The 24,838-nt window shown below is 47.1% G+C and overlaps 18 non-coding genes and 1 pseudogene across 18 annotated transcripts; all 19 read right to left on the reverse strand.

The window, feature by feature from the left end:
* Positions 1 to 690: 690 nt before the first annotated feature.
* On the reverse strand, positions 691 to 881 carry LOC142262808 (U2 spliceosomal RNA). Its single transcript, XR_012730078.1, has one exon. It is a non-coding gene; the product is annotated as a U2 spliceosomal RNA (small nuclear RNA).
* A 1,117-nt stretch (positions 882 to 1,998) lies between these two features.
* Positions 1,999 to 2,189, reverse strand: LOC142262809 (U2 spliceosomal RNA). Its single transcript, XR_012730079.1, has one exon. It is a non-coding gene; the product is annotated as a U2 spliceosomal RNA (small nuclear RNA).
* Positions 2,190 to 3,306: 1,117 nt separating this feature from the next.
* On the reverse strand, positions 3,307 to 3,501 carry LOC142262874 (U2 spliceosomal RNA). Its single transcript, XR_012730136.1, has one exon. It is a non-coding gene; the product is annotated as a U2 spliceosomal RNA (small nuclear RNA).
* Positions 3,502 to 5,416: 1,915 nt separating this feature from the next.
* On the reverse strand, positions 5,417 to 5,607 carry LOC142262811 (U2 spliceosomal RNA). The gene has a single exon (XR_012730081.1). It is a non-coding gene; the product is annotated as a U2 spliceosomal RNA (small nuclear RNA).
* A 1,117-nt stretch (positions 5,608 to 6,724) lies between these two features.
* Positions 6,725 to 6,915, reverse strand: LOC142262851 (U2 spliceosomal RNA). Its single transcript, XR_012730117.1, has one exon. It is a non-coding gene; the product is annotated as a U2 spliceosomal RNA (small nuclear RNA).
* A 1,117-nt stretch (positions 6,916 to 8,032) lies between these two features.
* LOC142262812 (U2 spliceosomal RNA) lies at positions 8,033 to 8,223 on the reverse strand. The gene has a single exon (XR_012730082.1). It is a non-coding gene; the product is annotated as a U2 spliceosomal RNA (small nuclear RNA).
* Positions 8,224 to 9,340: 1,117 nt separating this feature from the next.
* On the reverse strand, positions 9,341 to 9,531 carry LOC142262813 (U2 spliceosomal RNA). Its single transcript, XR_012730083.1, has one exon. It is a non-coding gene; the product is annotated as a U2 spliceosomal RNA (small nuclear RNA).
* A 1,117-nt stretch (positions 9,532 to 10,648) lies between these two features.
* On the reverse strand, positions 10,649 to 10,839 carry LOC142262814 (U2 spliceosomal RNA). The gene has a single exon (XR_012730084.1). It is a non-coding gene; the product is annotated as a U2 spliceosomal RNA (small nuclear RNA).
* A 1,117-nt stretch (positions 10,840 to 11,956) lies between these two features.
* LOC142262816 (U2 spliceosomal RNA) lies at positions 11,957 to 12,147 on the reverse strand. Its single transcript, XR_012730085.1, has one exon. It is a non-coding gene; the product is annotated as a U2 spliceosomal RNA (small nuclear RNA).
* Positions 12,148 to 13,264: 1,117 nt separating this feature from the next.
* LOC142262817 (U2 spliceosomal RNA) lies at positions 13,265 to 13,455 on the reverse strand. The gene has a single exon (XR_012730086.1). It is a non-coding gene; the product is annotated as a U2 spliceosomal RNA (small nuclear RNA).
* A 1,117-nt stretch (positions 13,456 to 14,572) lies between these two features.
* LOC142262818 (U2 spliceosomal RNA) lies at positions 14,573 to 14,763 on the reverse strand. Its single transcript, XR_012730087.1, has one exon. It is a non-coding gene; the product is annotated as a U2 spliceosomal RNA (small nuclear RNA).
* A 1,117-nt stretch (positions 14,764 to 15,880) lies between these two features.
* LOC142262819 (U2 spliceosomal RNA) lies at positions 15,881 to 16,071 on the reverse strand. The gene has a single exon (XR_012730088.1). It is a non-coding gene; the product is annotated as a U2 spliceosomal RNA (small nuclear RNA).
* A 1,117-nt stretch (positions 16,072 to 17,188) lies between these two features.
* On the reverse strand, positions 17,189 to 17,379 carry LOC142262820 (U2 spliceosomal RNA). Its single transcript, XR_012730089.1, has one exon. It is a non-coding gene; the product is annotated as a U2 spliceosomal RNA (small nuclear RNA).
* Positions 17,380 to 18,496: 1,117 nt separating this feature from the next.
* LOC142262821 (U2 spliceosomal RNA) lies at positions 18,497 to 18,687 on the reverse strand. The gene has a single exon (XR_012730090.1). It is a non-coding gene; the product is annotated as a U2 spliceosomal RNA (small nuclear RNA).
* A 1,117-nt stretch (positions 18,688 to 19,804) lies between these two features.
* On the reverse strand, positions 19,805 to 19,997 carry LOC142262864 (U2 spliceosomal RNA). Its single transcript, XR_012730127.1, has one exon. It is a non-coding gene; the product is annotated as a U2 spliceosomal RNA (small nuclear RNA).
* Positions 19,998 to 20,698: 701 nt separating this feature from the next.
* Positions 20,699 to 20,840, reverse strand: LOC142262892 (U2 spliceosomal RNA; annotated as a pseudogene).
* A 1,117-nt stretch (positions 20,841 to 21,957) lies between these two features.
* LOC142262856 (U2 spliceosomal RNA) lies at positions 21,958 to 22,148 on the reverse strand. The gene has a single exon (XR_012730121.1). It is a non-coding gene; the product is annotated as a U2 spliceosomal RNA (small nuclear RNA).
* Positions 22,149 to 23,265: 1,117 nt separating this feature from the next.
* On the reverse strand, positions 23,266 to 23,456 carry LOC142262823 (U2 spliceosomal RNA). Its single transcript, XR_012730092.1, has one exon. It is a non-coding gene; the product is annotated as a U2 spliceosomal RNA (small nuclear RNA).
* A 1,117-nt stretch (positions 23,457 to 24,573) lies between these two features.
* Positions 24,574 to 24,769, reverse strand: LOC142262869 (U2 spliceosomal RNA). Its single transcript, XR_012730132.1, has one exon. It is a non-coding gene; the product is annotated as a U2 spliceosomal RNA (small nuclear RNA).
* Positions 24,770 to 24,838: the final 69 nt, after the last annotated feature.

Raw genomic sequence — 24,838 nt, forward strand, 5'->3', positions numbered from 1 at the left:
TCCTGTCATCCCCCTACCACCCGGGAAAAAAAGAGATTGCCCCCTCCTTCCACTAGCCCACCCTCCCACCCAAAGAACAACTTCTTCTGCGCAGCTTGTTTTCTAGGCAGCAGCGCTATTGTGATGTCATCGGGGGGCATTGTGACAAGCCGCCAGTGTTCCGTCTCTTCATGTTGTGCACTGTTCAAACCGAAAATACATCAACAGGCAGGCTACAGAAAAGCTTACTAACAAAGGTTAGAGAGGGGCTTTCTCAGAGGGCTTTTTACAGTTTGTCTATTCCCAATTAGCCGGTTTAGTATACTTAATGAAAGTACTAATTCTTTCATAGGCCGCCCATTCTTAGTATTTGACGTTCAGGTAACAACAGGTAACTTTATTTGGAGTGGAAGCAGAGAGATAACACCAGATGCCAATTGTAGATCCTCTCACACCTGTGGTCACTGCAGCATCTGACTCCACTTTGTCCAAAAGGGATCTATTCCATTCAATTACACATGATCTAGATTAGACTGACAACAAGATACTGCACGGGACATAGCAGAGTTGGTGAAGTTGAGTGGTGATGAGTTTGCTATTTGGATGAATAAAGCAAGTAAAAAGTGTGTTAGATAAAAATTCATTTCAATTCGCTAATCGGGCTAATATGAATCAGGTGAATCGAGTTCTGCTTTTGGAAACTGGGTTAAGAAGGGGTGCACCGTTCCTGGAGGTACTGCAATACCAGGTCAATGCGTGGAGTGGACAGAGCAAGCTCTTTTTCCATCTCCCTGTTCTAAAAATCCATTTAATATATGGTCCCCAGATAGGGGACGTATCAGATATTAAACTGATAAGAACAGATACTACACTTGATCTTAGCCAAAAGGCCGAGAAGCGATAACCAGAATTGGTTTGGGCCTCGAGTGGCACCCTGGCCTATGCCGGACACATCTTAGGGAGAGAGAGCGAGAGGGAGACAAACCCACGCCTACACAAGACATTTTGTCACCCAAGCCAACCCTTGAAAAGGCTGCTTTGCAGAGCAAAAACAAGAAGAATGGTGCGTTTTGCAGCCGCCGCCCACTGCAATGAATCTGAATAACTCCTCCTTTAGGGCGCAAGCAACTCCCCTCCCCCTTGCAGTCTTTCCAATTCACGATACAAAAAGACGGACAGGACAGGTTGCCTGACTTTCCGTCACTGCCACCCTTTGCCATCCTTACCCGTAGAAAGCCCTTTCATCATCCCCAAACCCTAATCTTTTCCCTTTCCTTCCCAGCCCCCAAACCCTGCCCTCTGTACCTTTCTCACCACCCGCTTCCCTTCTCCTGTCATCCCCCTACCACCCGGGAAAAAAAGAGATTGCCCCCTCCTTCCACTAGCCCACCCTCCCACCCAAAGAACAACTTCTTCTGCGCAGCTTGTTTTCTAGGCAGCAGCGCTATTGTGATGTCATCGGGGGGCATTGTGACAAGCCGCCAGTGTTCCGTCTCTTCATGTTGTGCACTGTTCAAACCGAAAATACATCAACAGGCAGGCTACAGAAAAGCTTACTAACAAAGGTTAGAGAGGGGCTTTCTCAGAGGGCTTTTTACAGTTTGTCTATTCCCAATTAGCCGGTTTAGTATACTTAATGAAAGTACTAATTCTTTCATAGGCCGCCCATTCTTAGTATTTGACGTTCAGGTAACAACAGGTAACTTTATTTGGAGTGGAAGCAGAGAGATAACACCAGATGCCAATTGTAGATCCTCTCACACCTGTGGTCACTGCAGCATCTGACTCCACTTTGTCCAAAAGGGATCTATTCCATTCAATTACACATGATCTAGATTAGACTGACAACAAGATACTGCACGGGACATAGCAGAGTTGGTGAAGTTGAGTGGTGATGAGTTTGCTATTTGGATGAATAAAGCAAGTAAAAAGTGTGTTAGATAAAAATTCATTTCAATTCGCTAATCGGGCTAATATGAATCAGGTGAATCGAGTTCTGCTTTTGGAAACTGGGTTAAGAAGGGGTGCACCGTTCCTGGAGGTACTGCAATACCAGGTCAATGCGTGGAGTGGACAGAGCAAGCTCTTTTTCCATCTCCCTGTTCTAAAAATCCATTTAATATATGGTCCCCAGATAGGGGACGTATCAGATATTAAACTGATAAGAACAGATACTACACTTGATCTTAGCCAAAAGGCCGAGAAGCGATAACCAGAATTGGTTTGGGCCTCGAGTGGCACCCTGGCCTATGCCGGACACATCTTAGGGAGAGAGAGCGAGAGGGAGACAAACCCACGCCTACACAAGACATTTTGTCACCCAAGCCAACCCTTGAAAAGGCTGCTTTGCAGAGCAAAAACAAGAAGAATGGTGCGTTTTGCAGCCGCCGCCCACTGCAATGAATCTGAATAACTCCTCCTTTAGGGCGCAAGCAACTCCCCTCCCCCTTGCAGTCTTTCCAATTCACGATACAAAAAGACGGACAGGACAGGTTGCCTGACTTTCCGTCACTGCCACCCTTTGCCATCCTTACCCGTAGAAAGCCCTTTCATCATCCCCAAACCCTAATCTTTTCCCTTTCCTTCCCAGCCCCCAAACCCTGCCCTCTGTACCTTTCTCACCACCCGCTTCCCTTCTCCTGTCATCCCCCTACCACCCGGGAAAAAAAGAGATTGCCCCCTCCTTCCACTAGCCCACCCTCCCACCCAAAGAACAACTTCTTCTGCGCAGCTTGTTTTCTAGGCAGCAGCGCTATTGTGATGTCATCGGGGGGCATTGTGACAAGCCGCCAGTGTTCCGTCTCTTCATGTTGTGCACTGTTCAAACCGAAAATACATCAACAGGCAGGCTACAGAAAAGCTTACTAACAAAGGTTAGAGAGGGGCTTTCTCAGAGGGCTTTTTACAGTTTGTCTATTCCCAATTAGCCGGTTTAGTATACTTAATGAAAGTACTAATTCTTTCATAGGCCGCCCATTCTTAGTATTTGACGTTCAGGTAACAACAGGTAACTTTATTTGGAGTGGAAGCAGAGAGATAACACCAGATGCCAATTGTAGATCCTCTCACACCTGTGGTCACTGCAGCATCTGACTCCACTTTGTCCAAAAGGGATCTATTCCATTCAATTACACATGATCTAGATTAGACTGACAACAAGATACTGCACGGGACATAGCAGAGTTGGTGAAGTTGAGTGGTGATGAGTTTGCTATTTGGATGAATAAAGCAAGTAAAAAGTGTGTTAGATAAAAATTCATTTCAATTCGCTAATCGGGCTAATATGAATCAGGTGAATCGAGTTCTGCTTTTGGAAACTGGGTTAAGAAGGGGTGCACCGTTCCTGGAGGTACTGCAATACCAGGTCAATGCGTGGAGTGGACAGAGCAAGCTCTTTTTCCATCTCCCTGTTCTAAAAATCCATTTAATATATGGTCCCCAGATAGGGGACGTATCAGATATTAAACTGATAAGAACAGATTTGATTTAATGAAGCTTTCCAAAGCACCACAAAAAATGCATGACCGAAGTCACACCAAAAACAGTGCAAAGGCTAGGATTCGTGTGGACCCCACCGTGAGGAGAGGGTCCCCAAAAATCAACCCCGTCCCTCCGAGCCAGAAGGCCACAGCAAGGGTCCTGGATCTTCGGTGCTCCCCCAAGCCGAAGCCTGGTTGAGCCTTGTCGTTGCTCCCAGCGTCCACCCAGGCATCTTACCCAAGTGGAGTAGAGAGCTACTAGTTGTTGGTTTCGCAGCCGAAACTGCCCGGACCGTCAACCGGTGTTGGTTTCTCAGCCCAAGGCTAACCGGACCTCCAACCGGGTGTTGGTTTCTCAGCCGAAGCTGACCCAGACCTCCAACCGGGTGTTGGTTTCTCAGCCGAAGCTGACCCGGACCTCCAACCGGGTGTTAGTTTCTCAGCCCAAAGCTGACCAGACCTCCGACCGGGATTATAAAAATTTCCCTTCCTAGCCAGAAGGCCGGGATAGGGTAATATGCTCAAAAAGTATGAAAAGGCAAGGTACGGTGTGCTACAGAGCCCAAGGCTTGCCGGGGTCCCAAGCCAGCAAGCTCAGACTCACTCCAGGGTCGTCAGTCCTGGGGCACGTTGTACCATAGCCCCCCATCCTTACTCAGTCTAATAGCCTCGATCCTGGTAGGGCCATGTTTTCCACTAGATGAATATACTATCCACCCAGAGTACTAGCAAGCGCAACCTTCCAGTGTGCATTGTATCATTGTACTAAGGTGGCCTGGAGCTTAAACCACCTCTTCGAACAACACTACACTTGATCTTAGCCAAAAGGCCGAGAAGCGATAACCAGAATTGGTTTGGGCCTCGAGTGGCACCCTGGCCTATGCCGGACACATCTTAGGGAGAGAGAGCGAGAGGGAGACAAACCCACGCCTACACAAGACATTTTGTCACCCAAGCCAACCCTTGAAAAGGCTGCTTTGCAGAGCAAAAACAAGAAGAATGGTGCGTTTTGCAGCCGCCGCCCACTGCAATGAATCTGAATAACTCCTCCTTTAGGGCGCAAGCAACTCCCCTCCCCCTTGCAGTCTTTCCAATTCACGATACAAAAAGACGGACAGGACAGGTTGCCTGACTTTCCGTCACTGCCACCCTTTGCCATCCTTACCCGTAGAAAGCCCTTTCATCATCCCCAAACCCTAATCTTTTCCCTTTCCTTCCCAGCCCCCAAACCCTGCCCTCTGTACCTTTCTCACCACCCGCTTCCCTTCTCCTGTCATCCCCCTACCACCCGGGAAAAAAAGAGATTGCCCCCTCCTTCCACTAGCCCACCCTCCCACCCAAAGAACAACTTCTTCTGCGCAGCTTGTTTTCTAGGCAGCAGCGCTATTGTGATGTCATCGGGGGGCATTGTGACAAGCCGCCAGTGTTCCGTCTCTTCATGTTGTGCACTGTTCAAACCGAAAATACATCAACAGGCAGGCTACAGAAAAGCTTACTAACAAAGGTTAGAGAGGGGCTTTCTCAGAGGGCTTTTTACAGTTTGTCTATTCCCAATTAGCCGGTTTAGTATACTTAATGAAAGTACTAATTCTTTCATAGGCCGCCCATTCTTAGTATTTGACGTTCAGGTAACAACAGGTAACTTTATTTGGAGTGGAAGCAGAGAGATAACACCAGATGCCAATTGTAGATCCTCTCACACCTGTGGTCACTGCAGCATCTGACTCCACTTTGTCCAAAAGGGATCTATTCCATTCAATTACACATGATCTAGATTAGACTGACAACAAGATACTGCACGGGACATAGCAGAGTTGGTGAAGTTGAGTGGTGATGAGTTTGCTATTTGGATGAATAAAGCAAGTAAAAAGTGTGTTAGATAAAAATTCATTTCAATTCGCTAATCGGGCTAATATGAATCAGGTGAATCGAGTTCTGCTTTTGGAAACTGGGTTAAGAAGGGGTGCACCGTTCCTGGAGGTACTGCAATACCAGGTCAATGCGTGGAGTGGACAGAGCAAGCTCTTTTTCCATCTCCCTGTTCTAAAAATCCATTTAATATATGGTCCCCAGATAGGGGACGTATCAGATATTAAACTGATAAGAACAGATACTACACTTGATCTTAGCCAAAAGGCCGAGAAGCGATAACCAGAATTGGTTTGGGCCTCGAGTGGCACCCTGGCCTATGCCGGACACATCTTAGGGAGAGAGAGCGAGAGGGAGACAAACCCACGCCTACACAAGACATTTTGTCACCCAAGCCAACCCTTGAAAAGGCTGCTTTGCAGAGCAAAAACAAGAAGAATGGTGCGTTTTGCAGCCGCCGCCCACTGCAATGAATCTGAATAACTCCTCCTTTAGGGCGCAAGCAACTCCCCTCCCCCTTGCAGTCTTTCCAATTCACGATACAAAAAGACGGACAGGACAGGTTGCCTGACTTTCCGTCACTGCCACCCTTTGCCATCCTTACCCGTAGAAAGCCCTTTCATCATCCCCAAACCCTAATCTTTTCCCTTTCCTTCCCAGCCCCCAAACCCTGCCCTCTGTACCTTTCTCACCACCCGCTTCCCTTCTCCTGTCATCCCCCTACCACCCGGGAAAAAAAGAGATTGCCCCCTCCTTCCACTAGCCCACCCTCCCACCCAAAGAACAACTTCTTCTGCGCAGCTTGTTTTCTAGGCAGCAGCGCTATTGTGATGTCATCGGGGGGCATTGTGACAAGCCGCCAGTGTTCCGTCTCTTCATGTTGTGCACTGTTCAAACCGAAAATACATCAACAGGCAGGCTACAGAAAAGCTTACTAACAAAGGTTAGAGAGGGGCTTTCTCAGAGGGCTTTTTACAGTTTGTCTATTCCCAATTAGCCGGTTTAGTATACTTAATGAAAGTACTAATTCTTTCATAGGCCGCCCATTCTTAGTATTTGACGTTCAGGTAACAACAGGTAACTTTATTTGGAGTGGAAGCAGAGAGATAACACCAGATGCCAATTGTAGATCCTCTCACACCTGTGGTCACTGCAGCATCTGACTCCACTTTGTCCAAAAGGGATCTATTCCATTCAATTACACATGATCTAGATTAGACTGACAACAAGATACTGCACGGGACATAGCAGAGTTGGTGAAGTTGAGTGGTGATGAGTTTGCTATTTGGATGAATAAAGCAAGTAAAAAGTGTGTTAGATAAAAATTCATTTCAATTCGCTAATCGGGCTAATATGAATCAGGTGAATCGAGTTCTGCTTTTGGAAACTGGGTTAAGAAGGGGTGCACCGTTCCTGGAGGTACTGCAATACCAGGTCAATGCGTGGAGTGGACAGAGCAAGCTCTTTTTCCATCTCCCTGTTCTAAAAATCCATTTAATATATGGTCCCCAGATAGGGGACGTATCAGATATTAAACTGATAAGAACAGATACTACACTTGATCTTAGCCAAAAGGCCGAGAAGTGATAACCAGAATTGGTTTGGGCCTCGAGTGGCACCCTGGCCTATGCCGGACACATCTTAGGGAGAGAGAGCGAGAGGGAGACAAACCCACGCCTACACAAGACATTTTGTCACCCAAGCCAACCCTTGAAAAGGCTGCTTTGCAGAGCAAAAACAAGAAGAATGGTGCGTTTTGCAGCCGCCGCCCACTGCAATGAATCTGAATAACTCCTCCTTTAGGGCGCAAGCAACTCCCCTCCCCCTTGCAGTCTTTCCAATTCACGATACAAAAAGACGGACAGGACAGGTTGCCTGACTTTCCGTCACTGCCACCCTTTGCCATCCTTACCCGTAGAAAGCCCTTTCATCATCCCCAAACCCTAATCTTTTCCCTTTCCTTCCCAGCCCCCAAACCCTGCCCTCTGTACCTTTCTCACCACCCGCTTCCCTTCTCCTGTCATCCCCCTACCACCCGGGAAAAAAAGAGATTGCCCCCTCCTTCCACTAGCCCACCCTCCCACCCAAAGAACAACTTCTTCTGCGCAGCTTGTTTTCTAGGCAGCAGCGCTATTGTGATGTCATCGGGGGGCATTGTGACAAGCCGCCAGTGTTCCGTCTCTTCATGTTGTGCACTGTTCAAACCGAAAATACATCAACAGGCAGGCTACAGAAAAGCTTACTAACAAAGGTTAGAGAGGGGCTTTCTCAGAGGGCTTTTTACAGTTTGTCTATTCCCAATTAGCCGGTTTAGTATACTTAATGAAAGTACTAATTCTTTCATAGGCCGCCCATTCTTAGTATTTGACGTTCAGGTAACAACAGGTAACTTTATTTGGAGTGGAAGCAGAGAGATAACACCAGATGCCAATTGTAGATCCTCTCACACCTGTGGTCACTGCAGCATCTGACTCCACTTTGTCCAAAAGGGATCTATTCCATTCAATTACACATGATCTAGATTAGACTGACAACAAGATACTGCACGGGACATAGCAGAGTTGGTGAAGTTGAGTGGTGATGAGTTTGCTATTTGGATGAATAAAGCAAGTAAAAAGTGTGTTAGATAAAAATTCATTTCAATTCGCTAATCGGGCTAATATGAATCAGGTGAATCGAGTTCTGCTTTTGGAAACTGGGTTAAGAAGGGGTGCACCGTTCCTGGAGGTACTGCAATACCAGGTCAATGCGTGGAGTGGACAGAGCAAGCTCTTTTTCCATCTCCCTGTTCTAAAAATCCATTTAATATATGGTCCCCAGATAGGGGACGTATCAGATATTAAACTGATAAGAACAGATACTACACTTGATCTTAGCCAAAAGGCCGAGAAGCGATAACCAGAATTGGTTTGGGCCTCGAGTGGCACCCTGGCCTATGCCGGACACATCTTAGGGAGAGAGAGCGAGAGGGAGACAAACCCACGCCTACACAAGACATTTTGTCACCCAAGCCAACCCTTGAAAAGGCTGCTTTGCAGAGCAAAAACAAGAAGAATGGTGCGTTTTGCAGCCGCCGCCCACTGCAATGAATCTGAATAACTCCTCCTTTAGGGCGCAAGCAACTCCCCTCCCCCTTGCAGTCTTTCCAATTCACGATACAAAAAGACGGACAGGACAGGTTGCCTGACTTTCCGTCACTGCCACCCTTTGCCATCCTTACCCGTAGAAAGCCCTTTCATCATCCCCAAACCCTAATCTTTTCCCTTTCCTTCCCAGCCCCCAAACCCTGCCCTCTGTACCTTTCTCACCACCCGCTTCCCTTCTCCTGTCATCCCCCTACCACCCGGGAAAAAAAGAGATTGCCCCCTCCTTCCACTAGCCCACCCTCCCACCCAAAGAACAACTTCTTCTGCGCAGCTTGTTTTCTAGGCAGCAGCGCTATTGTGATGTCATCGGGGGGCATTGTGACAAGCCGCCAGTGTTCCGTCTCTTCATGTTGTGCACTGTTCAAACCGAAAATACATCAACAGGCAGGCTACAGAAAAGCTTACTAACAAAGGTTAGAGAGGGGCTTTCTCAGAGGGCTTTTTACAGTTTGTCTATTCCCAATTAGCCGGTTTAGTATACTTAATGAAAGTACTAATTCTTTCATTGGCCGCCCATTCTTAGTATTTGACGTTCAGGTAACAACAGGTAACTTTATTTGGAGTGGAAGCAGAGAGATAACACCAGATGCCAATTGTAGATCCTCTCACACCTGTGGTCACTGCAGCATCTGACTCCACTTTGTCCAAAAGGGATCTATTCCATTCAATTACACATGATCTAGATTAGACTGACAACAAGATACTGCACGGGACATAGCAGAGTTGGTGAAGTTGAGTGGTGATGAGTTTGCTATTTGGATGAATAAAGCAAGTAAAAAGTGTGTTAGATAAAAATTCATTTCAATTCGCTAATCGGGCTAATATGAATCAGGTGAATCGAGTTCTGCTTTTGGAAACTGGGTTAAGAAGGGGTGCACCGTTCCTGGAGGTACTGCAATACCAGGTCAATGCGTGGAGTGGACAGAGCAAGCTCTTTTTCCATCTCCCTGTTCTAAAAATCCATTTAATATATGGTCCCCAGATAGGGGACGTATCAGATATTAAACTGATAAGAACAGATACTACACTTGATCTTAGCCAAAAGGCCGAGAAGCGATAACCAGAATTGGTTTGGGCCTCGAGTGGCACCCTGGCCTATGCCGGACACATCTTAGGGAGAGAGAGCGAGAGGGAGACAAACCCACGCCTACACAAGACATTTTGTCACCCAAGCCAACCCTTGAAAAGGCTGCTTTGCAGAGCAAAAACAAGAAGAATGGTGCGTTTTGCAGCCGCCGCCCACTGCAATGAATCTGAATAACTCCTCCTTTAGGGCGCAAGCAACTCCCCTCCCCCTTGCAGTCTTTCCAATTCACGATACAAAAAGACGGACAGGACAGGTTGCCTGACTTTCCGTCACTGCCACCCTTTGCCATCCTTACCCGTAGAAAGCCCTTTCATCATCCCCAAACCCTAATCTTTTCCCTTTCCTTCCCAGCCCCCAAACCCTGCCCTCTGTACCTTTCTCACCACCCGCTTCCCTTCTCCTGTCATCCCCCTACCACCCGGGAAAAAAAGAGATTGCCCCCTCCTTCCACTAGCCCACCCTCCCACCCAAAGAACAACTTCTTCTGCGCAGCTTGTTTTCTAGGCAGCAGCGCTATTGTGATGTCATCGGGGGGCATTGTGACAAGCCGCCAGTGTTCCGTCTCTTCATGTTGTGCACTGTTCAAACCGAAAATACATCAACAGGCAGGCTACAGAAAAGCTTACTAACAAAGGTTAGAGAGGGGCTTTCTCAGAGGGCTTTTTACAGTTTGTCTATTCCCAATTAGCCGGTTTAGTATACTTAATGAAAGTACTAATTCTTTCATAGGCCGCCCATTCTTAGTATTTGACGTTCAGGTAACAACAGGTAACTTTATTTGGAGTGGAAGCAGAGAGATAACACCAGATGCCAATTGTAGATCCTCTCACACCTGTGGTCACTGCAGCATCTGACTCCACTTTGTCCAAAAGGGATCTATTCCATTCAATTACACATGATCTAGATTAGACTGACAACAAGATACTGCACGGGACATAGCAGAGTTGGTGAAGTTGAGTGGTGATGAGTTTGCTATTTGGATGAATAAAGCAAGTAAAAAGTGTGTTAGATAAAAATTCATTTCAATTCGCTAATCGGGCTAATATGAATCAGGTGAATCGAGTTCTGCTTTTGGAAACTGGGTTAAGAAGGGGTGCACCGTTCCTGGAGGTACTGCAATACCAGGTCAATGCGTGGAGTGGACAGAGCAAGCTCTTTTTCCATCTCCCTGTTCTAAAAATCCATTTAATATATGGTCCCCAGATAGGGGACGTATCAGATATTAAACTGATAAGAACAGATACTACACTTGATCTTAGCCAAAAGGCCGAGAAGCGATAACCAGAATTGGTTTGGGCCTCGAGTGGCACCCTGGCCTATGCCGGACACATCTTAGGGAGAGAGAGCGAGAGGGAGACAAACCCACGCCTACACAAGACATTTTGTCACCCAAGCCAACCCTTGAAAAGGCTGCTTTGCAGAGCAAAAACAAGAAGAATGGTGCGTTTTGCAGCCGCCGCCCACTGCAATGAATCTGAATAACTCCTCCTTTAGGGCGCAAGCAACTCCCCTCCCCCTTGCAGTCTTTCCAATTCACGATACAAAAAGACGGACAGGACAGGTTGCCTGACTTTCCGTCACTGCCACCCTTTGCCATCCTTACCCGTAGAAAGCCCTTTCATCATCCCCAAACCCTAATCTTTTCCCTTTCCTTCCCAGCCCCCAAACCCTGCCCTCTGTACCTTTCTCACCACCCGCTTCCCTTCTCCTGTCATCCCCCTACCACCCGGGAAAAAAAGAGATTGCCCCCTCCTTCCACTAGCCCACCCTCCCACCCAAAGAACAACTTCTTCTGCGCAGCTTGTTTTCTAGGCAGCAGCGCTATTGTGATGTCATCGGGGGGCATTGTGACAAGCCGCCAGTGTTCCGTCTCTTCATGTTGTGCACTGTTCAAACCGAAAATACATCAACAGGCAGGCTACAGAAAAGCTTACTAACAAAGGTTAGAGAGGGGCTTTCTCAGAGGGCTTTTTACAGTTTGTCTATTCCCAATTAGCCGGTTTAGTATACTTAATGAAAGTACTAATTCTTTCATAGGCCGCCCATTCTTAGTATTTGACGTTCAGGTAACAACAGGTAACTTTATTTGGAGTGGAAGCAGAGAGATAACACCAGATGCCAATTGTAGATCCTCTCACACCTGTGGTCACTGCAGCATCTGACTCCACTTTGTCCAAAAGGGATCTATTCCATTCAATTACACATGATCTAGATTAGACTGACAACAAGATACTGCACGGGACATAGCAGAGTTGGTGAAGTTGAGTGGTGATGAGTTTGCTATTTGGATGAATAAAGCAAGTAAAAAGTGTGTTAGATAAAAATTCATTTCAATTCGCTAATCGGGCTAATATGAATCAGGTGAATCGAGTTCTGCTTTTGGAAACTGGGTTAAGAAGGGGTGCACCGTTCCTGGAGGTACTGCAATACCAGGTCAATGCGTGGAGTGGACAGAGCAAGCTCTTTTTCCATCTCCCTGTTCTAAAAATCCATTTAATATATGGTCCCCAGATAGGGGACGTATCAGATATTAAACTGATAAGAACAGATACTACACTTGATCTTAGCCAAAAGGCCGAGAAGCGATAACCAGAATTGGTTTGGGCCTCGAGTGGCACCCTGGCCTATGCCGGACACATCTTAGGGAGAGAGAGCGAGAGGGAGACAAACCCACGCCTACACAAGACATTTTGTCACCCAAGCCAACCCTTGAAAAGGCTGCTTTGCAGAGCAAAAACAAGAAGAATGGTGCGTTTTGCAGCCGCCGCCCACTGCAATGAATCTGAATAACTCCTCCTTTAGGGCGCAAGCAACTCCCCTCCCCCTTGCAGTCTTTCCAATTCACGATACAAAAAGACGGACAGGACAGGTTGCCTGACTTTCCGTCACTGCCACCCTTTGCCATCCTTACCCGTAGAAAGCCCTTTCATCATCCCCAAACCCTAATCTTTTCCCTTTCCTTCCCAGCCCCCAAACCCTGCCCTCTGTACCTTTCTCACCACCCGCTTCCCTTCTCCTGTCATCCCCCTACCACCCGGGAAAAAAAGAGATTGCCCCCTCCTTCCACTAGCCCACCCTCCCACCCAAAGAACAACTTCTTCTGCGCAGCTTGTTTTCTAGGCAGCAGCGCTATTGTGATGTCATCGGGGGGCATTGTGACAAGCCGCCAGTGTTCCGTCTCTTCATGTTGTGCACTGTTCAAACCGAAAATACATCAACAGGCAGGCTACAGAAAAGCTTACTAACAAAGGTTAGAGAGGGGCTTTCTCAGAGGGCTTTTTACAGTTTGTCTATTCCCAATTAGCCGGTTTAGTATACTTAATGAAAGTACTAATTCTTTCATAGGCCGCCCATTCTTAGTATTTGACGTTCAGGTAACAACAGGTAACTTTATTTGGAGTGGAAGCAGAGAGATAACACCAGATGCCAATTGTAGATCCTCTCACACCTGTGGTCACTGCAGCATCTGACTCCACTTTGTCCAAAAGGGATCTATTCCATTCAATTACACATGATCTAGATTAGACTGACAACAAGATACTGCACGGGACATAGCAGAGTTGGTGAAGTTGAGTGGTGATGAGTTTGCTATTTGGATGAATAAAGCAAGTAAAAAGTGTGTTAGATAAAAATTCATTTCAATTCGCTAATCGGGCTAATATGAATCAGGTGAATCGAGTTCTGCTTTTGGAAACTGGGTTAAGAAGGGGTGCACCGTTCCTGGAGGTACTGCAATACCAGGTCAATGCGTGGAGTGGACAGAGCAAGCTCTTTTTCCATCTCCCTGTTCTAAAAATCCATTTAATATATGGTCCCCAGATAGGGGACGTATCAGATATTAAACTGATAAGAACAGATACTACACTTGATCTTAGCCAAAAGGCCGAGAAGCGATAACCAGAATTGGTTTGGGCCTCGAGTGGCACCCTGGCCTATGCCGGACACATCTTAGGGAGAGAGAGCGAGAGGGAGACAAACCCACGCCTACACAAGACATTTTGTCACCCAAGCCAACCCTTGAAAAGGCTGCTTTGCAGAGCAAAAACAAGAAGAATGGTGCGTTTTGCAGCCGCCGCCCACTGCAATGAATCTGAATAACTCCTCCTTTAGGGCGCAAGCAACTCCCCTCCCCCTTGCAGTCTTTCCAATTCACGATACAAAAAGACGGACAGGACAGGTTGCCTGACTTTCCGTCACTGCCACCCTTTGCCATCCTTACCCGTAGAAAGCCCTTTCATCATCCCCAAACCCTAATCTTTTCCCTTTCCTTCCCAGCCCCCAAACCCTGCCCTCTGTACCTTTCTCACCACCCGCTTCCCTTCTCCTGTCATCCCCCTACCACCCGGGAAAAAAAGAGATTGCCCCCTCCTTCCACTAGCCCACCCTCCCACCCAAAGAACAACTTCTTCTGCGCAGCTTGTTTTCTAGGCAGCAGCGCTATTGTGATGTCATCGGGGGGCATTGTGACAAGCCGCCAGTGTTCCGTCTCTTCATGTTGTGCACTGTTCAAACCGAAAATACATCAACAGGCAGGCTACAGAAAAGCTTACTAACAAAGGTTAGAGAGGGGCTTTCTCAGAGGGCTTTTTACAGTTTGTCTATTCCCAATTAGCCGGTTTAGTATACTTAATGAAAGTACTAATTCTTTCATAGGCCGCCCATTCTTAGTATTTGACGTTCAGGTAACAACAGGTAACTTTATTTGGAGTGGAAGCAGAGAGATAACACCAGATGCCAATTGTAGATCCTCTCACACCTGTGGTCACTGCAGCATCTGACTCCACTTTGTCCAAAAGGGATCTATTCCATTCAATTACACATGATCTAGATTAGACTGACAACAAGATACTGCACGGGACATAGCAGAGTTGGTGAAGTTGAGTGGTGATGAGTTTGCTATTTGGATGAATAAAGCAAGTAAAAAGTGTGTTAGATAAAAATTCATTTCAATTCGCTAATCGGGCTAATATGAATCAGGTGAATCGAGTTCTGCTTTTGGAAACTGGGTTAAGAAGGGGTGCACCGTTCCTGGAGGTACTGCAATACCAGGTCAATGCGTGGAGTGGACAGAGCAAGCTCTTTTTCCATCTCCCTGTTCTAAAAATCCATTTAATATATGGTCCCCAGATAGGGGACGTATCAGATATTAAACTGATAAGAACAGATACTACACTTGATCTTAGCCAAAAGGCCGAGAAGCGATAACCAGAATTGGTTTGGGCCTCGAGTGGCACCCTGGCCTATGCCGGACACATCTTAGGGAGAGAGAGCGAGAGGGAGACAAACCCACGCCTACACAAGACATTTTGTCACCCAAGCCAACCCTTGAAAAGGCTGCTTTGCAGAGCAAAAACAAGAAGAATGGTGCGTTTTGCAGCCGCCGCCCACTGCAATGAATCTGAATAACTCCTCCTTTAGGGCGCAAGCAACTCCCCTCCCCCTTGCAGTCTTTCCAATTCACGATACAAAAAGACGGACAGGACAGGTTGCCTGACTTTCCGTCACTGCCACCCTTTGCCATCCTTACCCGTAGAAAGCCCTTTCATCATCCCCAAACCCTAATCTTTTCCCTTTCCTTCCCAGCCCCCAAACCCTGCCCTCTGTACCTTTCTCACCACCCGCTTCCCTTCTCCTGTCATCCCCCTACCACCCGGGAAAAAAAGAGATTGCCCCCTCCTTCCACTAGCCCACCCTCCCACCCAAAGAACAACTTCTTCTGCGCAGCTTGTTTTCTAGGCAGCAGCGCTATTGTGATGTCATCGGGGGGCATTGTGACAAGCCTCCAGTGTTCCGTCTCTTCATGTTGTGCACTGTTCAAACCGAAAATACATCAACAGGCAGGCTACAGAAAAGCTTACTAACAAAGGTTAGAGAGGGGCTTTCTCAGAGGGCTTTTTACAGTTTGTCTATTCCCAATTAGCCGGTTTAGTATACTTAATGAAAGTACTAATTCTTTCATAGGCCGCCCATTCTTAGTATTTGACGTTCAGGTAACAACAGGTAACTTTATTTGGAGTGGAAGCAGAGAGATAACACCAGATGCCAATTGTAGATCCTCTCACACCTGTGGTCACTGCAGCATCTGACTCCACTTTGTCCAAAAGGGATCTATTCCATTCAATTACACATGATCTAGATTAGACTGACAACAAGATACTGCACGGGACATAGCAGAGTTGGTGAAGTTGAGTGGTGATGAGTTTGCTATTTGGATGAATAAAGCAAGTAAAAAGTGTGTTAGATAAAAATTCATTTCAATTCGCTAATCGGGCTAATATGAATCAGGTGAATCGAGTTCTGCTTTTGGAAACTGGGTTAAGAAGGGGTGCACCGTTCCTGGAGGTACTGCAATACCAGGTCAATGCGTGGAGTGGACAGAGCAAGCTCTTTTTCCATCTCCCTGTTCTAAAAATCCATTTAATATATGGTCCCCAGATAGGGGACGTATCAGATATTAAACTGATAAGAACAGATACTACACTTGATCTTAGCCAAAAGGCCGAGAAGCGATAACCAGAATTGGTTTGGGCCTCGAGTGGCACCCTGGCCTATGCCGGACACATCTTAGGGAGAGAGAGCGAGAGGGAGACAAACCCACGCCTACACAAGACATTTTGTCACCCAAGCCAACCCTTGAAAAGGCTGCTTTGCAGAGCAAAAACAAGAAGAATGGTGCGTTTTGCAGCCGCCGCCCACTGCAATGAATCTGAATAACTCCTCCTTTAGGGCGCAAGCAACTCCCCTCCCCCTTGCAGTCTTTCCAATTCACGATACAAAAAGACGGACAGGACAGGTTGCCTGACTTTCCGTCACTGCCACCCTTTGCCATCCTTACCCGTAGAAAGCCCTTTCATCATCCCCAAACCCTAATCTTTTCCCTTTCCTTCCCAGCCCCCAAACCCTGCCCTCTGTACCTTTCTCACCACCCGCTTCCCTTCTCCTGTCATCCCCCTACCACCCGGGAAAAAAAGAGATTGCCCCCTCCTTCCACTAGCCCACCCTCCCACCCAAAGAACAACTTCTTCTGCGCAGCTTGTTTTCTAGGCAGCAGCGCTATTGTGATGTCATCGGGGGGCATTGTGACAAGCCGCCAGTGTTCCGTCTCTTCATGTTGTGCACTGTTCAAACCGAAAATACATCAACAGGCAGGCTACAGAAAAGCTTACTAACAAAGGTTAGAGAGGGGCTTTCTCAGAGGGCTTTTTACAGTTTGTCTATTCCCAATTAGCCGGTTTAGTATACTTAATGAAAGTACTAATTCTTTCATAGGCCGCCCATTCTTAGTATTTGACGTTCAGGTAACAACAGGTAACTTTATTTGGAGTGGAAGCAGAGAGATAACACCAGATGCCAATTGTAGATCCTCTCACACCTGTGGTCACTGCAGCATCTGACTCCACTTTGTCCAAAAGGGATCTATTCCATTCAATTACACATGATCTAGATTAGACTGACAACAAGATACTGCACGGGACATAGCAGAGTTGGTGAAGTTGAGTGGTGATGAGTTTGCTATTTGGATGAATAAAGCAAGTAAAAAGTGTGTTAGATAAAAATTCATTTCAATTCGCTAATCGGGCTAATATGAATCAGGTGAATCGAGTTCTGCTTTTGGAAACTGGGTTAAGAAGGGGTGCACCGTTCCTGGAGGTACTGCAATACCAGGTCAATGCGTGGAGTGGACAGAGCAAGCTCTTTTTCCATCTCCCTGTTCTAAAAATCCATTTAATATATGGTCCCCAGATAGGGGACGTATCAGATATTAAACTGATAAGAACAGATACTACACTTGATCTTAGCCAAAAGGCCGAGAAGCGATAACCAGAATTGGTTTGGGCCTCGAGTGGCACCCTGGCCTATGCCGGACACATCTTAGGGAGAGAGAGCGAGAGGGAGACAAACCCACGCCTACACAAGACATTTTGTCACCCAAGCCAACCCTTGAAAAGGCTGCTTTGCAGAGCAAAAACAAGAAGAATGGTGCGTTTTGCAGCCGCCGCCCACTGCAATGAATCTGAATAACTCCTCCTTTAGGGCGCAAGCAACTCCCCTCCCCCTTGCAGTCTTTCCAATTCACGATACAAAAAGACGGACAGGACAGGTTGCCTGACTTTCCGTCACTTCCACCCTTTGCCATCCTTACCCGTAGAAAGCCCTTTCATCATCCCCAAACCCTAATCTTTTCCCTTTCCTTCCCAGCCCCCAAACCCTGCCCTCTGTACCTTTCTCACCACCCGCTTCCCTTCTCCTGTCATCCCCCTACCACCCGGGAAAAAAAGAGATTGCCCCCTCCTTCCACTAGCCCACCCTCCCACCCAAAGAACAACTTCTTCTGCGCAGCTTGTTTTCTAGGCAGCAGCGCTATTGTGATGTCATCGGGGGGCATTGTGACAAGCCGCCAGTGTTCCGTCTCTTCATGTTGTGCACTGTTCAAACCGAAAATACATCAACAGGCAGGCTACAGAAAAGCTTACTAACAAAGGTTAGAGAGGGGCTTTCTCAGAGGGCTTTTTACAGTTTGTCTATTCCCAATTAGCCGGTTTAGTATACTTAATGAAAGTACTAATTCTTTCATAGGCCGCCCATTCTTAGTATTTGACGTTCAGGTAACAACAGGTAACTTTATTTGGAGTGGAAGCAGAGAGATAACACCAGATGCCAATTGTAGATCCTCTCACACCTGTGGTCACTGCAGCATCTGACTCCACTTTGTCCAAAAGGGATCTATTCCATTCAATTACACATGATCTAGATTAGACTGACAACAAGATACTGCACGGGACATAGCAGAGTTGGTGAAGTTGAGTGGTGATGAGTTTGCTATTTGGATGAATAAAGCAAGTAAAAAGTGTGTTAGATAAAAATTAATTTCAATTCGCTAATCGGGCTAATATGAATCAGGTGAATCGAGTTCTGCTTTTGGAAACTGGGTTAAGAAGGGGTGCACCGTTCCTGGAGGTACTGCAATACCAGGTCAATGCGTGGAGTGGACAGAGCAAGCTCTTTTTCCATCTCCCTGTTCTAAAAATCCATTTAATATATGGTCCCCAGATAGGGGACGTATCAGATATTAAACTGATAAGAACAGATACTACACTTGATCTTAGCCAAAAGGCCGAGAAGCGATAACCAGAATTGGTTTGGGCCTCGAGTGGCACCCTGGCCTATGCCGGACACATCTTAGGGAGAGAGAGCGAGAGGGAGACAAACCCACGCCTACACAAGACATTTTGTCACCCAAGCCAACCCTTGAAAAGGCTGCTTTGCAGAGCAAAAACAAGAAGAATGGTGCGTTTTGCAGCCGCCGCCCACTGCAATGAATCTGAATAACTCCTCCTTTAGGGCGCAAGCAACTCCCCTCCCCCTTGCAGTCTTTCCAATTCACGATACAAAAAGACGGACAGGACAGGTTGCCTGACTTTCCGTCACTGCCACCCTTTGCCATCCTTACCCGTAGAAAGCCCTTTCATCATCCCCAAACCCTAATCTTTTCCCTTTCCTTCCCAGCCCCCAAACCCTGCCCTCTGTACCTTTCTCACCACCCGCTTCCCTTCTCCTGTCATCCCCCTACCACCCGGGAAAAAAAGAGATTGCCCCCTCCTTCCACTAGCCCACCCTCCCACCCAAAGAACAACTTCTTCTGCGCAGCTTGTTTTCTAGGCAGCAGCGCTATTGTGATGTCATCGGGGGGCATTGTGACAAGCCGCCAGTGTTCCGTCTCTTCATGTTGTGCACTGTTCAAACCGAAAATACATCAACAGGCAGGCTACAGAAAAGCTTACTAACAAAGGTTAGAGAGGGGCTTTCTCAGAGGGCTTTTTACAGTTTGTCTATTCCCAATTAGCCGGTTTAGTATACTTAATGAAAGTACTAATTCTTTCATAGGCCGCCCATTCTTAGTATTTGACGTTCAGGTAACAACAGGTAACTTTATTTGGAGTGGAAGCAGAGAGATAACACCAGATACCAATTGTAGATCCTCTCACACCTGTGGTCACTGCAGCATCTGACTCCACTTTGTCCAAAAGGGATCTATTCCATTCAATTACACATGATCTAGATTAGACTGACAACAAGATACTGCACGGGACATAGCAGAGTTGGTGAAGTTGAGTGGTGATGAGTTTGCTATTTGGATGAATAAAGCAAGTAAAAAGTGTGTTAGATAAAAATTCATTTCAATTCGCTAATCGGGCTAATATGAATCAGGTGAATCGAGTTCTGCTTTTGGAAACTGGGTTAAGAAGGGGTGCACCGTTCCTGGAGGTACTGCAATACCAGGTCAATGCGTGGAGTGGACAGAGCAAGCTCTTTTTCCATCTCCCTGTTCTAAAAATCCATTTAATATATGGTCCCCAGATAGGGGACGTATCAGATATTAAACTGATAAGAACAGATTTTTGATTTAATGAAGCTTTCCAAAGCACCGCAAAAAATGCATGACCGAAGTCACACCAAAAACAGTGCAAAGGCTAGGATTCATGTGGACCCCTCCGTGAGGAGAGGGTCCCCAAAAATCAACCCCGTCCCTCCGAGCCAGAAGGCCACAGCAAGGGTCAGGGATCTTCGGTGCTCCCCCAAGCCGAAGCCTGGTTGAGCCTTGTCGTTGCTCCCAGCGTCCACCCAGGCATCTTACCCAAGTGGAGTAGAGAGCTACTAGTTGTTGGTTTCGCAGCCGAAACTGCCCGGACCGTCAACCGGTGTTGGTTTCTCAGCCCAAGGCTAACCGGACCTCCAACCGGGTGTTGGTTTCTCAGCCGAAGCTGACCCGGACCTCCAACCGGGTGTTGGTTTCTCAGCCGAAGCTGACCCGGACCTCCAACCGGGTGTTGGTTTCTCAGCCGAAGCTGACCCGGACCTCCAACCGGGTGTTGGTTTCTCAGCCCAAAGCTGAACGGACCTCCGACCATGATTATAAAAATTTCCCTTCCTAGCCAGAAGGCCGGGATAGAGCAATATGCTCAGAAAGTATGAAAGGGCAAGGTACGGTGTGCTACAGAGCCCAAGGCTTGCCGGGGTCCAAAGCCAGCAAGCTCAGACTCACTCCAGGGTCGTCAATCCTGGGGCACATTGCACCATAGCCCCCACACTTACTCAGTCTAATAGCCTCGATCCTGGTAGGGCCATGGTTTCCTCTAGATGGATATACTATCCTCCAAAAGTACTAACAAGCGCAACCTTCCAGTGTGCATTGCATCATTGTACTAAGGTGGCCGGAGCCTTAAACCACCTTTTCGAACGATACTACACTTGATCTTAGCCAAAAGGCCGAGAAGCGATAACCAGAATTGGTTTGGGCCTCGAGTGGCACCCTGGCCTATGCCGGACACATCTTAGGGAGAGAGAGCGAGAGGGAGACAAACCCACGCCTACACAAGACATTTTGTCACCCAAGCCAACCCTTGAAAAGGCTGCTTTGCAGAGCAAAAACAAGAAGAATGGTGCGTTTTGCAGCCGCCGCCCACTGCAATGAATCTGAATAACTCCTCCTTTAGGGCGCAAGCAACTCCCCTCCCCCTTGCAGTCTTTCCAATTCACGATACAAAAAGACGGACAGGACAGGTTGCCTGACTTTCCGTCACTGCCACCCTTTGCCATCCTTACCCGTAGAAAGCCCTTTCATCATCCCCAAACCCTAATCTTTTCCCTTTCCTTCCCAGCCCCCAAACCCTGCCCTCTGTACCTTTCTCACCACCCGCTTCCCTTCTCCTGTCATCCCCCTACCACCCGGGAAAAAAAGAGATTGCCCCCTCCTTCCACTAGCCCACCCTCCCACCCAAAGAACAACTTCTTCTGCGCAGCTTGTTTTCTAGGCAGCAGCGCTATTGTGATGTCATCGGGGGGCATTGTGACAAGCCGCCAGTGTTCCGTCTCTTCATGTTGTGCACTGTTCAAACCGAAAATACATCAACAGGCAGGCTACAGAAAAGCTTACTAACAAAGGTTAGAGAGGGGCTTTCTCAGAGGGCTTTTTACAGTTTGTCTATTCCCAATTAGCCGGTTTAGTATACTTAATGAAAGTACTAATTCTTTCATAGGCCGCCCATTCTTAGTATTTGACGTTCAGGTAACAACAGGTAACTTTATTTGGAGTGGAAGCAGAGAGATAACACCAGATGCCAATTGTAGATCCTCTCACACCTGTGGTCACTGCAGCATCTGACTCCACTTTGTCCAAAAGGGATCTATTCCATTCAATTACACATGATCTAGATTAGACTGACAACAAGATACTGCACGGGACATAGCAGAGTTGGTGAAGTTGAGTGGTGATGAGTTTGCTATTTGGATGAATAAAGCAAGTAAAAAGTGTGTTAGATAAAAATTCATTTCAATTCGCTAATCGGGCTAATATGAATCAGGTGAATCGAGTTCTGCTTTTGGAAACTGGGTTAAGAAGGGGTGCACCGTTCCTGGAGGTACTGCAATACCAGGTCAATGCGTGGAGTGGACAGAGCAAACTCTTTTTCCATCTCCCTGTTCTAAAAATCCATTTAATATATGGTCCCCAGATAGGGGACGTATCAGATATTAAACTGATAAGAACAGATACTACACTTGATCTTAGCCAAAAGGCCGAGAAGCGATAACCAGAATTGGTTTGGGCCTCGAGTGGCACCCTGGCCTATGCCGGACACATCTTAGGGAGAGAGAGCGAGAGGGAGACAAACCCACGCCTACACAAGACATTTTGTCACCCAAGCCAACCCTTGAAAAGGCTGCTTTGCAGAGCAAAAACAAGAAGAATGGTGCGTTTTGCAGCCGCCGCCCACTGCAATGAATCTGAATAACTCCTCCTTTAGGGCGCAAGCAACTCCCCTCCCCCTTGCAGTCTTTCCAATTCACGATACAAAAAGACGGACAGGACAGGTTGCCTGACTTTCCGTCACTGCCACCCTTTGCCATCCTTACCCGTAGAAAGCCCTTTCATCATCCCCAAACCCTAATCTTTTCCCTTTCCTTCCCAGCCCCCAAACCCTGCCCTCTGTACCTTTCTCACCACCCGCTTCCCTTCTCCTGTCATCCCCCTACCACCCGGGAAAAAAAGAGATTGCCCCCTCCTTCCACTAGCCCACCCTCCCACCCAAAGAACAACTTCTTCTGCGCAGCTTGTTTTCTAGGCAGCAGCGCTATTGTGATGTCATCGGGGGGCATTGTGACAAGCCGCCAGTGTTCCGTCTCTTCATGTTGTGCACTGTTCAAACCGAAAATACATCAACAGGCAGGCTACAGAAAAGCTTACTAACAAAGGTTAGAGAGGGGCTTTCTCAGAGGGCTTTTTACAGTTTGTCTATTCCCAATTAGCCGGTTTAGTATACTTAATGAAAGTACTAATTCTTTCATAGGCCGCCCATTCTTAGTATTTGACGTTCAGGTAACAACAGGTAACTTTATTTGGAGTGGAAGCAGAGAGATAACACCAGATGCCAATTGTAGATCCTCTCACACCTGTGGTCACTGCAGCATCTGACTCCACTTTGTCCAAAAGGGATCTATTCCATTCAATTACACATGATCTAGATTAGACTGACAACAAGATACTGCACGGGACATAGCAGAGTTGGTGAAGTTGAGTGGTGATGAGTTTGCTATTTGGATGAATAAAGCAAGTAAAAAGTGTGTTAGATAAAAATTCATTTCAATTCGCTAATCGGGCTAATATGAATCAGGTGAATCGAGTTCTGCTTTTGGAAACTGGGTTAAGAAGGGGTGCACCGTTCCTGGAGGTACTGCAATACCAGGTCAATGCGTGGAGTGGACAGAGCAAGCTCTTTTTCCATCTCCCTGTTCTAAAAATCCATTTAATATATGGTCCCCAGATAGGGGACGTATCAGATATTAAACTGATAAGAACAGATACTACACTTGATCTTAGCCAAAAGGCCGAGAAGCGATAACCAGAATTGGTTTGGGCCTCGAGTGGCACCCTGGCCTATGCCGGACACATCTTAGGGAGAGAGAGCGAGAGGGAGACAAACCCACGCCTACACAAGACATTTTGTCACCCAAGCCAACCCTTGAAAAGGCTGCTTTGCAGAGCAAAAACAAGAAGAATGGTGCGTTTTGCAGCCGCCGCCCACTGCAATGAATCTGAATAACTCCTCCTTTAGGGCGCAAGCAACTCCCCTCCCCCTTGCAGTCTTTCCAATTCACGATACAAAAAGACGGACAGGACAGGTTGCCTGACTTTCCGTCACTGCCACCCTTTGCCATCCTTACCCGTAGAAAGCCCTTTCATCATCCCCAAACCCTAATCTTTTCCCTTTCCTTCCCAGCCCCCAAACCCTGCCCTCTGTACCTTTCTCACCACCCGCTTCCCTTCTCCTGTCATCCCCCTACCACCCGGGAAAAAAAGAGATTGCCCCCTCCTTCCACTAGCCCACCCTCCCACCCAAAGAACAACTTCTTCTGCGCAGCTTGTTTTCTAGGCAGCAGCGCTATTGTGATGTCATCGGGGGGCATTGTGACAAGCCGCCAGTGTTCCGTCTCTTCATGTTGTGCACTGTTCAAACCGAAAATACATCAACAGGCAGGCTACAGAAAAGCTTACTAACAAAGGTTAGAGAGGGGCTTTCTCAGAGGGCTTTTTACAGTTTGTCTATTCCCAATTAGCCGGTTTAGTATACTTAATGAAAGTACTAATTCTTTCATAGGCCGCCCATTCTTAGTATTTGACGTTCAGGTAACAACAGGTAACTTTATTTGGAGTGGAAGCAGAGAGATAACACCAGATGCCAATTGTAGATCCTCTCACACCTGTGGTCACTGCAGCATCTGACTCCACTTTGTCCAAAAGGGATCTATTCCATTCAATTACACATGATCTAGATTAGACTGACAACAAGATACTGCACGGGACATAGCAGAGTTGGTGAAGTTGAGTGGTGATGAGTTTGCTATTTGGATGAATAAAGCAAGTAAAAAGTGTGTTAGATAAAAATTCATTTCAATTCGCTAATCGGGCTAATATGAATCAGGTGAATCGAGTTCTGCTTTTGGAAACTGGGTTAAGAAGGGGTGCACCGTTCCTGGAGGTACTGCAATACCAGGTCAATGCGTGGAGTGGACAGAGCAAGCTCTTTTTCCATCTCCCTGTTCTAAAAATCCATTTAATATATGGTCCCCAGATAGGGGACGTATCAGATATTAAACTGATAAGAACAGATTTTTGATTTAATGAAGCTTTCCAAAGCACCGCAAAAATGCATGACCGAAGTCACACCAAAAACAGTGCAAAGGCTAGGATTCGTGTGGACCCCTCCGTGAGAAGAGGATCC

The sequence above is a fragment of the Anomaloglossus baeobatrachus genome, unplaced genomic scaffold, assembly GCF_048569485.1.
Source record: "Anomaloglossus baeobatrachus isolate aAnoBae1 unplaced genomic scaffold, aAnoBae1.hap1 Scaffold_2531, whole genome shotgun sequence".
NCBI classification, from domain to species: Eukaryota; Metazoa; Chordata; class Amphibia; order Anura; family Aromobatidae; genus Anomaloglossus; species Anomaloglossus baeobatrachus.